We start from the raw sequence: 10,697 nt of genomic DNA on the forward strand, positions 1-10,697 counted from the left end.
CTCCAGCTTCCACCCTAAACACATTAAAGAAGCCATCTCCTAAGGCCAAGCCATCCGTATACACAGGATCTGCTCAGACGAGGAAAAGCGTAACAGACATCTACAGATGCTGAAAGATGCCCTCGTACAAACGGGATATGGCGCTCGACACATCGATCAACAGTTTCAATGTGCCACAGCAAAAAAACGCACCAACCTCCTCAGAAGACAAACACGGGACACAACCGACAAAGAACCAGTACTTCCAGTACTTCCCCAGAGCGTAGAAACTATGACATCTTCTTCCCAGCCTTCAACACGTCATTGATGAAGATGAACATCTTGCCGAGGTCATCCCCCCCCCCCCACTACTTGCCTTCAAACAACCGTGCAACCTCAAACAAACCATTGTTTGCAGCAAACTACCCAGCCTTCAGAACAGCAACCACGACACCACGCAACCCTGCCATGGCAATCTCTGCAAGACGTGCTAGATCATCGACATGGGTACCACCATTACACATGAGAACACCACCCACCAGGTACGCAGTACATATTCATGCGACACGGCCAATGTTGTCTACCTCATACGCTGCAGGAAAGGATTTCCCGAAGTGTGGTACATTGGTGAGACCATGCAGATGCTGCGAGTGGGAAATATGGGGAGTCACTAATAAGCTGCTTGTGAAGACCCCCTCCCACCACCTCCCAAGACAAATGGCACGCATTGGACCACCGTGGCGGGGTTGATCCTTGCTAAATTGATTCAAGAAAATTCAGGGTCCCTGTGCAGCCAAACTCCACCGGTGGTCCTCAGTACAAACCCCTCCTGCACTTGTGGAGAGTCAGGACAGGAGCAATTCTGCACATTATCGAGGAGCAGCCCCCTGCAGACTAAGAGGCGGAATAATCACCTTAAATCCAAGTCATTAATAACCTTTATTGTCACAAGTAGGCATACATCAACACTGCAATTAAATTACTGTGAAAATCCCCTAGTCCCCACATTCCGGCGCCTGTTCGGGTACATGGAGGGAGAATTCAGAATGTGCAATTCACCTAACAAGCACGTCTTTCGGGACTTGGGGGAGGAAACCGGAGCACCTCCTCGGAGAACGTGCAGACTCCGCACAGACAGTGACCCAAGCTGGGAATCGAACCTGAGTCCCTGGCGTTTTGAAGCCACAGTGCTAACCACGTTGCTACCGTGCTGTCCATTGCCCAATTGGGAGCCAATCGATTGAATCAGGGTTTGCATTGGCTAACGGCCTTGGGTGAGTCTGTGTGGAGTGTGTACTTTCTCCCCGAAAGAACAATGAAAACAAATTTTACAGGAACGCTTCGAAGAATATGAGTTTTAAAAGGGTAGATTTGCACAGTTATTGGGGAAAATGTTTTTATACAAGACTAGATTACACATGTCTTTCAAAGAAACTGAGCAAATGGCCTCTTGCTGTGTTTGTCTGATTCTATGATTTGGATTACAGATTTCCATTTCAGGCTTTAAACGCCATTGGCCTCTGGGGATTGGCTGCTGGTTGGAAGCTGGGTTTCTTGTATCCATTAATGGTCACATTGCTTCCAATTGGTGCATTTGACCAGACTGCAATTCACGGTTCCCACATGTCAACATCTATTGGTTATTCGGAAGGAAACCCTGTTTTCTGTACAAACTGTTGTCAAAGAATTGACTTCTCCAAGAGTCGGTGTGTCAGAAGGGGCTGAAGGAAGTTCTCAGTGTCGCGAACAGCGTCCTCTGAATGTTCTCGGCTCCTCGCTGGAACTGCTGCTCAGAACATGATGCGATCCTTCCCCACTCTGATTCTACTGCAGCTTCTGAACTGTGAGTTTGGGATTATTGAGCGGGTTTGGTTATTTACTGATACACTCATCCTCACTGAAATGCGTGCAGGATTAGTGGAATTAGCAGTTTTTGCTACGGAACACATTGATTGATTAGAAATGAATTCTATTGTGGAGATTTCGGTTCTTGTCACATTCCCCCCGCGGTGATTGGACAGAGCGCTGTCCGGAGTTTAAAATCTCGTCGGAATATTTGAACGGAGCCTGTTAAAATAGAGCGCGGTCACAGACCAGGGTGTGGAGATGCCTGGGAGCAATTTACACAGACCGGATTTATTTTATTCAAATATGACATTGCGTGGGATCGTATGAAATGGATACTGAAATAAATTGCAGCAGTTTCATTAGATTCATATTTTGGATTAATTGTTTAATGTTTACTTTCTGTCAATTGTAAACAGGGAATAATTCAGTTTCTAGAGAAAAGAGCGCTTGCATTTATATCGCCCCTTTCCCGTCCTCGGAGCTTTGCAGCTAATGAGATACATTTTGAAATGTTTGAATTAAATTCTCCAATGTGGGAAACGCACAGCAGGTTCGACAAATAATAGTGATAATGATCAGAGCAATCAGAATTTGTGATATGATTTGCGGGTTAGATATTGGCCAAGGCAGCGAGGATCAATACCCTGCCAGCCAGGTAATCGGGCGCCTGCGAGAACAGGCGATACTCGGAGCAGCGTCTCATCCAACAGAGAGCATCTGTGAAATGCAGCACAGCTTCAGTGCGGCACTGGGCTGTCAGCCTAAATATTCTGCTCAGTCCTCTAGAATGGTTGACTCAAAGGCGAGTGTGCTGAAAGTGAGCGAGCGCTGACAGAAGCAGCATTTCCGTGGCGGTGTTAGAGTTTAGAAAGTGTTGCATCGAATTTTAAAAGTTTTATCTTCCCAATTGGCAGATGTGTCAAACTCCGGCTTAAAAACGAATCGGACACAAATGGCGCGGCTGTTTAGAGAGTTTGTCCCTGCGGCTCTTTTCCGGGCACAACAGACTAGAAATGAAATTCTAATCGCTTTATATAACCGAACCTGTCAGTATTAGAAAGTGATCCTTGTTAGATTAGAGTGCATTGGGGTGGTGGGGGTTTGTTATTTCTCTTTGTGCAGGACACCAGGTCCACACTCACATTTCTGAGTACAGGTAACCGCTGTGTGCTGGAATTCACAGAACTGAAATACCTGAACCATTCTGTTCAGAGTTACAGTGCTGTGTGATAGCTTGGTGACTGGAGTTCAGACCAACATTTTCCAATGGGTTTGAATTATTACTCATAAAAGGAGAAAATGCTGGAAACATTCAGCAGGTGTGACAGGAGCAGGGTGATGTGCGTTTGAAACATTAACTCTGTTTCTCTCTCGGATGCTGCCAGACCTGCTGAGTTTTTCCAGCATTTTCTGTTTTTATTTCAGATTTTCAGCATCCGCAGCATTTTGCTTTTACATTGTGAATTATTAAAATATTTTTATCAAGTAGTCACTTGTGAAATTTCCTGAATTTAGGGAGAATTGCTCTGAATTTTTGATTAGTTAGCCGTCACCTTCAGAATTAAAACCTTTAATATTGGTTCATTATTCTTTCTCGTGCATTTATATATAACGATGATTTGTGATAATGATCTTTTTCTCAATCTCGTTTCACATTATCCATATATTCACACAGTGTAATGTGTTTACTGAGATATGGAGACTTATTCCTCATTATCCATCTACTGGCTTGAAATTCTTGGTGAATTTCTCGGTCGATGAATCCATTTGCTTCCTTCTTACTTCCAATGTGTGTTTGATTAGATTTATTCGCCTGTCAGGATAAATATACTGTTTTACTGACGGGGGAAATCACCGTCACTGCGTTTATGCTTTTACCGAATCGCATATCCGTGAACTTTAACTATTCTGATGCTAAAATCAGGTTTATTTGAGTCATTTAAAGTTGTCTTCAAATCCCATTCTGTGTATCCACACAGGTTGAGGGTGCAGTGTCATTGAGAAATTCCCGGGTGTATTCAATTGGCAGTAAGTGCAGATTTGACTGGCGTTCGACACACAGTCTGTTAACTATCAGTCCACACTCAAGTGCCTTTGATTGTGGCTGCGAGTGCGTTTTATCTGCAGCAGGCTGAGTTTAGATATGTGTTTAGACTTTCAGTTCATGTCTGCGAAGTCTTTTCAAGACCCGCGTAGGACAAAATAAAACCACCGCCATATTTACGTTCAATTTTGGTTTAATTCAAAATTTCGCACCGGCTAAATAAGAACATGAGTTAATCAGGTGTAAGATATTCCATTGAAAAAAGTTCACTGACCGCCACAGTAATGGACAATGACTCCCTTCTTGGATGAAAATGAAAATCAAACATTTCGAGTGATGTCTTTTTTATGAACCCTACAAATTGTATGAACTATTTCAATGTTCACTTCACAGCGAAGTAAAGAATAATATTTTTCTACAACATTCTCGGTTTTTGATCAGCTCAATTTGAGCAGCGAGCGACGGGAGAAATCGATTGGGATTTGCCGTAATTTGCTGTAATTTGCAACTCACCGTTTCTGATTTCTGTGATCCGAAATGTTTATTACTCCCGGAATCGTTTCTATGAATAGAACTCAGATCAAAAATAACTTACAGGAAAAGTACATATTTTATTCAAGTATATAATCCTGTAAAAGAGGTCTTGAAAGAGTTTGTTTAATTTGTAAATTCATTATTTAATCCATATTTGGTGTTATCTGATTTTAGCTGCTGCAAATTCAAATCCTCTCAGTCCAGACGAAGCAGACTGGAGGTGAAATTCTTACCTTGTGATTTGCACTGAGCCTGCTGGCAGGAGAGAAAGGTCAATGTTACACGCAATGTACCGAGTCACAACTGGAGAACAAAATAGCCGCACCGACTGCCCCACTCCCCCCAGATCCACAATCCCGTCCCCGCAATTTCCCGCTAAAATGCGGTGCGAGACAGAGAATTAACTAAATTAGATTAATGGTTTAATATTCGAAAAAAGCCACAATATTCAACATTGCCCAAACTACAGGATAAACCAACATTGCTTCATGAGTGTTAAATATTAATAACGTTCAGATCAATCAACATATTTCAAAAGCAGGTTTCCTGGGGTGGTGGCGAAGTGGAATTATCACTGCACTAATAATCCTGAGACCCAGATTAATGTCCCGGGAACCTCGGTTCAAATCCCACCGCGGCAGGTGTAGCAATTTATATTGAATAAACGTCTGGAATTATAAGTCACTAATATCCCTTTAAGAAAAGAAGTCTGCCTTCCTTACCTGACTCCAGATCCACATCAATGTGGTTGGTTCGTAACTGTCCGCCCTCTGAACCTCTGAAATGGCCGAGAATAGTGAGCAAAGTTGAAGGGTAATTAGGGATGGGCAACAATGCTGACCCAGCCAGCGACACCCACATCTCATGCATGAATCGGGGGGAAATGATGAAACTGTTGATTGCGGAGGATTTGTTTCATCAGCTTTTTGGGTCAGTCACTGGTTCTGACCTGTTCCGTTAAATTAAACGGTTTATTTATACATTTAAATGTGCAGTGTTTTGAGATAATTAATCTTTCCCCAGACTCTTGCAAAAGATCCACTCGTTTCATGCAATATTTAATTTCCGGACATGTTTCTGAATCTCATTCGACATATCCTGAACTTTTCTTTATATCGTTCTAAAAAAACATGGGAATGTTTTTGTCAATCTTCAGGAAAAGGAGGTCGGTATGAGTGTGGAGTTGGTGCAGTAGAACAGCTATGATATTACCATTGATATCAATGATATCAGTAGACTAGATGGGCCGGATGGTCTATTCCTGCTGGTCTGTCTTGTTTTCTATTTTCTCCTTTCTCATGTTTCAGATTCTGGTCATGTTTTGCAACAAATCTAAAATTCCCTTGCAGATGTGTCTTGACAGATTATGATCAAAGCAATTTCCCTGGTCTCTCAAGTGTTCGATATTTTTTGAGTTTGGTTATTCAAATCGGATTTGAAAAGTTTAATCAAACAGTAAGAATGACAAAATGTTGCCATCCCTAAATCACCGCCGCGTTAACTTCCATTGTTTGTGTTTCTCTTCCTCGTTCAGAAGCTAAATTTCTGGCTACAATATCCCTAACTTATTCCATTTTATTTCAACTAATTTTAGTTTTGTCGCTATTTATTCTTTCGCTTTTTGTTGCAGGAAAATGCAAAAACAATTCGGCTGGTGTCTAACTTTTTAAAGTAACGTTAAATCTTGGCACCAAACCCAAACTCCAAGCAGCAGAAAATTTAAGGCATTGGGCATCGGGAGCCCCTGTAGCTCAATGAGAGCAGCCGCTGTGAGTGAGTGAAACTGTGTCGGGCAGGATCCCAGGAGCAGAATTAGAATCAGCTGAAGTTTAATGAGGTTAACAACAGACTACGAGAGAGTGACAACAGTAAATTTAATATCCACACATAGAGTGGTGATTTGGACAAGGGTCCACTAAGTAATGGATTGAAAATGTGTCCAAATCAACAATGAGAACCGGTTAGGAAATATGAGGAAGTGATTGGGAGAATATGGAAATACGAGGAATGTGGAAATACGAGGAATCGAGCAGAGCAATGGGAAAACAGTAAAGGCAGAGACAGAATAATGACCGAACAATGAATTAGTTAAAAAGAGAACTAGACAGTGTTAACTGGGAGGAACATTATCACCTGGGAGAGCGACAACAATTAAACACACTATTGTGTATATTGTATAATGTCGTGGATAGAAAGAGACCAGGAGATTTCTGGAACACAGCAGCATCAGGTGGATTGGGAGCAGTTCAACATACTAAATGTATTTGGACAAAAACAACAGAGCTATTCCCTTCAATGAGAGAACAATTGATCGAACATCAAAACGGATAAAAGGATGGGGAAGTCGGTGAGGACAGGTTACAAGAGAATCCACACAACAGGAACATATTGAGCTCCAGCCAGCGCTGAGGGAGCAGCAACGAATCCATCTGACTGGCGACGCGTCTTCTTCCGTTTACGGAAATTGGAAACAAAATGAGTCCCGGAAATGTCAATTCTCCTTTTCGAAGTGTTGAGAGTTCCGCGTCTTAGACTTTGCAGTCAATTAAAACACGTCAGAATTGAGCAGATAATCTGATAATCTTTCAAATAGTTAAAACCCGGCTTCCATTCATTCCTGAAACCGGGATTGGAAAGCAGGAATTGACCAATCAGCGTCACTGAGAGTTCCCTCAGCATAAACACGGCAGCGGGAATAAAAACAGAGTCTTTAACACTTCATTGGGCAGAACAGGCGGGGAATAAATATTCGGAGCACTACCAGCCCAAATTGGGCAGATCGGGGAAAGGGAGGAATCAGATTGCTCATTCAAAGAGGTAGCATGGGGATATTGGGCTGAATGGCTTCATTCTGCTAATATCACCGTTAGACTTTATAACGCGGTTATGAAGTAAACTCTACTGTGATTTAGGCTAAAACAGAACTGGAATGGGGAAGGAGGCGGGTGTGAAGTTGGACTGGACTCTGCCGGCAACACGCATATTTGATTTGGTTGCCGTTGGGAAAGGAGCCCGGGTAAAAATCTATGTTGTAAATTCAGGTGTGAAATGTGACCATAAAGGAGAAGGCAGGTGTTATTGCTGATTCCAGACACCGAGACTGTCAGAGGAAAGCCGAAAACAGATTCCAATATACCATGTAGGATAAAATATCTGCTGCTGGATTAATCACTAATGTAATGCTGGTGTGGACGAGCCCCTGTTGTAAGAAATTAACCATATTGTGGACAGTTCAATACTAAATAATCTGCAGTGGGTCATTTGCTGCTGGGAATCCCTTTCAAATCTGCCCAGAAAATTGGATGAAGGGATTTTGTCGTGACGCTCACTGCAACATTCGCCGTGGCTGGAAAGAAAGAAGTCTATTGAATCGATTGGAGACATTGGGGACTTTTAATACAAGGCTCCTGGTGTACTAATAACGGGTCATGTCCTGTAACCGTGATGTGGGCTTTTCACGCGTTTTAAGACGTTAATAAGATTTTGTTTCTGTACCGCAGAGTATTGGTTGGAGACTCGGTGTTGGTGGTCGTAGTTAATTTTGGTTTCATCACAGAATCATAGAATTTACAATGTAGAAGGAGGCCATTCGGCCCATCGAGTCTGCACCGGCTCTTGGAAAGAGCACCCTACCCAAGCCCACACCCCACCCTATCCCCATAACCCAGTGTTACAGTAAACTTCTTAAAGCATTAAAGCTTCTCATGCGATTCCTTTGCGTTGGCCACTTGGAAATGTTTATTGTTTTTATAATTTATCGGCTTGTACCAGGATGGTAACAATTTGCTGCTCGATTCAAAGAAGGAGAAAATAACCAAATCCTTCTCAGGCCACTTCACCGAGGTAGTACATAGGGTCTGAAGACCATCATTTCCCCGGTACACTTTACCCAGTTGTCAGTGTGTGTTTGTGAAATCAATTTGGATACATTCTGGCACCTTTCCGATATTATCGTTTTTTTCTGTCAGTTTAATTCATTTTTATTCTCGGCGAACTCTAATTCTCAACGTATCTTTTCAGGCGAACTCTAATTCTCAATGTATCTTTTCAGGCAGAGCTGGGAACAGTCAGAATCCAGCATCAGGTAATCACCCTTCATTTTCATATTGACTCCTATCTCTCTGCTCTGCTCCAGCCATTAAATATGGTGATTGGTCGAGAACCTCAGTATGTTTTTGATTACGGTTTACCAATTACGACTGGAATGTTTTTGAAGACCTTTAAATGCAGCTGAGAGGTAATGCATTTTGGAAGGTCTAATACAGGTAGGGAATATACAGTGAATGGTAGAACCCTCAAGAGTATTGACAGTCAGAGACATCTAGGTGTACAGGTCCACAGGTCACTGAAAGGGGCAACACAGATGGAAGGTAGTCAAGAAAGCATACGGCATGCTTGTTTTCATTGGCCGGGGCATTGAGTATAAAAATTGGCAAGTAATGTTGCAGCTGTACAGAACCTTAGTTAGGCCACACTTGGAGTATATTGTTCAGTTCTGGTCGCCACACTACCAGAAGGATGTGGGGGCTTTGGAGAGGGTGCAGAAGAGATTTGCCAGGATGTTGCCTGGTATGGAGGGCATTAGCTATGAGGAGAGGTTGAATAAACTTGGTTTGTTCTCACTGGAACGAAGGAGGTTGAGGGGCGACCTGATAGAGGCCTATAAAATTATGAGGGGCATAGACAGAGTGGATAGTCCGAAACGTTTCCCCAGGGTAGAGGGGTCAATTACCAGGGGGCATAGGTTTAAGGTGCGAGGGGCAACGTTTAGAGGAGATGTACGAGGCAAGTTTTTTACACAGAGGGTAGTGGGTGCCTGGAACTCGCTGCCGGAGGAGATGGTGGAAGCAGGGACGATAGTGACGTTTAAGGGGCATCTTGACAAATACATGAATAGGATGGGAATAGAGGGATATGGACCCCGGAAGTGCAGAAGATTTTAGTTTAGACGGGCAGCATGGTCAGTACGGGCGTGGAGGGCCGAAGGGCCTGTTCCTGTGCTGGACCTTTCTTTGTTCTTTCTTTGTTCTTTGAGAGATTAACTCTGTCTTGAATCATAGAAACCCTCCAGGGAAGAAGGAGGCCATTCGGCCTATCCAGTCTGCACCGACCCTCTGAAAGGGCACCCTATCTAGGCCCAATCTCCCACCCTACCTCCGTAATGCTACTTAACTGAAAACTAAGGGGCAATTTAGCAAGGCAATCCACCTAATCTGCACATTTTTGGACTGTTGGGAGGAAACGGGAGCATTCGGAGGAAACTCGCACAGAGACGGGAAGAATATGCAAACTACACAGTCATCCGAGGTCAGAATTGACCCAGGTTCCTGGAGCTGTGAGACAGCGGTGCTTACCACTGTGCCACCGTGCTCCCCAGATCATTTCCCAGCATTTTCTCTTTTGTCATTGTTCCCGAGCTCATCTCCCGACCTCTGGAAGTGCAAATATATTCTGAGCTGAATTACCTGGATGCAGTTGGAGCAGCTGTGATAGTGGAGACTCCTCTCTGATCCAGGTCCCTGCTCCTTGACACCATTTATTGATCACTCACTTTGAGCATGTTTCATGTTCCCTGTGGATTTTATTGGGAGACTGGACACTGTCCAATGTTGGCACTGAGTCCTGTCCTGCATTGTGAACTGGGACAGGTGCTGACAGACTGCCGGTTTCATCCAGTGGAACTCCTGATGGTATTTCTGATATTTTACAGAGACGGTGTCGCTGAGGCTGGTGAATGGGGGCAGTCGGTGCGCTGGGAGAGTGGAGATTCGGGTCAGAAGCCAATGGCAGACTGTGTATCAGTATGGCTGGGACCTGCGGGACGCCGATGTTGTTTGTCGGAAGCTGGGCTGCGGGACCGCGATCGCTGCACCGGGCTGGGCTCATTTTGGAGAAGGCACCGGAGACAAGATGAGAGGAGATTTTCGGTGTACCGGGAAGGAGAGCGCTCTGCGGGAATGTACTTCGTACTCATATAATTCTGTCTCACAGGCCTATAATTCCGGCGTCATCTGTTCCGGTAAAAATCTTGCATTTTCTTCTCATCCGCTTTACATTTCCAATACGGACAGAACAAGTTTCCTTTGTGATTTCTCCTGAAGCCGCAGTGAATGAGCTGAAGCGCGGGAAATGTCCCCGTCACCATTCCAAACCTCCATTCACAAAGCCAGCGGCCGCTACCGGGCATGCGCCATCCTGCCGGCTGTGCGCCTGCGCCCAGCGCCTGCCCTGAGCATTGCCATTCAGGTTCACCTGAGGAAGGAGCAGTGCTCCGAAAGCTAGTGTTTGAAAC

The 10,697-nt window shown here is 44.0% G+C and overlaps 1 long non-coding RNA gene across 1 annotated transcript; it reads left to right on the top strand.

Moving 5' to 3' along the window:
- Nucleotides 1-1,714: 1,714 nt before the first annotated feature.
- On the top strand, nt 1,715-10,388 carry LOC140395263 (uncharacterized). The gene is made up of 3 exons (XR_011936145.1): nt 1,715-1,822; nt 8,457-8,489; nt 10,116-10,388. It is a non-coding gene; the product is annotated as an uncharacterized lncRNA (long non-coding RNA).
- Nucleotides 10,389-10,697: the final 309 nt, after the last annotated feature.

The sequence above is a fragment of the Scyliorhinus torazame genome, chromosome 18 (assembly GCF_047496885.1).
Source record: "Scyliorhinus torazame isolate Kashiwa2021f chromosome 18, sScyTor2.1, whole genome shotgun sequence".
Classification (NCBI taxonomy): domain Eukaryota; kingdom Metazoa; phylum Chordata; class Chondrichthyes; order Carcharhiniformes; family Scyliorhinidae; genus Scyliorhinus; species Scyliorhinus torazame.